Here is a 1318-nt window from a genome sequence, read left to right on the forward strand (position 1 = left end):
CCGGTGTCGCGCAGTGCGCTGTCAATGCTCAGACAGGCGAGCGCCTGCCCCGCGGCAGCCTGGCGAGCTGCCATGCACCCGCCACCCGCCCCGCCACACCGCGTCCCTTTCCCTTCAGGATGGGGACTTAACATACCCGCCGCCGGCCACCACCCGCGCACGGGCGACACTCGGCAAAAGCGCACACGAGCACATCCGTAATTAAAGACGGTTTTAATTGAGCAGTCGTGGGAAATGCCGACAGTTCGCTCATTATGAGATATACCACTTCACCTGCGCGTCAACATACCACACGAATTATTTGCGTACTGAAAAATCTTTAAGTAATGCCTAGCACGTTGGCGGTATGGTCGACTCGTTCTCTTTGCTGAGAAGCACAGCCTCTCCATTTGCCTTTATCCGCGTGTCCTTTTTTTCCGCTCCTCCTTCCTCGGGCGCAGTTTGCATTAGTGGGGTCCTATGTCAATACGCCGCCGCCGAGAGTCTCGTCTCTCACGTTACTCCGTTTGTGACGGTGGTTGTTCAATTAAATGCAGCCCGTTTTATTCCATCGTTTCAAAAGCTGCAGCCGACAGAAAAGAGAGAAGGAGGAGAGGAGTGGATTATGTGCGCGGTGTCACTGAGATGAAAGCGACGGTTTTTGCGGTAGGCGGGAAGCACAGGGTACTACATGGGGTGGCAGAGCGAGAGAATAGAGGGAGGGGAGCGCCGAGCCAGCCAGGCCAGCAGCGGTGGGACCGCGGCGGAACAGCGCCTTCCGTTCTCCTCTTCTCCTCTTGCATTAGTGAGAGCGGTACTGGCGGCACCGAGCGGCACCGGCGGTGGCAGCCAGGAAGGTCTTTTTACTACCCCCCCAAGTCTTTTCCCAGGTTCGCGACCACTCTCGGGGGGAAAGGCGCGCGCGGATAGGGAGGGCGGCGTGCACGGTGGTCCCATTCTCCTTCTCCCTCTCCCTCACCGGCATGGATACGTCTCTGTGTCATTGTCACCACTCTCCCTCTGCGCCAGCCTGCCTGCCTGCCACCACCCCCCACCCCCTCTCTTTTCTTCTCCCTCCTGACAGGTGAACGTCGGTTTATTTACGTCCGTTCCCAGCGGGACCGCGTGGCACGGCCGCGGGGACACAGGGCACCCCGCCCCACTCCCCTCTGCCTGGCGCCGCCCCGCGCCACCCCGCCCCGCCCCGCCGCACACAGCTCCTCCTCAAGGGCCGCGTGAAGGGTCCCCCGCTCCACCGCTGAAGCCACTCGTGTCCCCTCTGATGCTGCGCGCACGCCAAGGGCTGTAACGCGCTTTCGCTGCCAACCGCGCGCGACAC

Source organism: Frankliniella occidentalis, unplaced genomic scaffold, assembly GCF_000697945.3.
Source record: "Frankliniella occidentalis isolate FOCC.00 unplaced genomic scaffold, Focc_3.1 Scaffold3934, whole genome shotgun sequence".
Classification (NCBI taxonomy): Eukaryota; Metazoa; Arthropoda; class Insecta; order Thysanoptera; family Thripidae; genus Frankliniella; species Frankliniella occidentalis.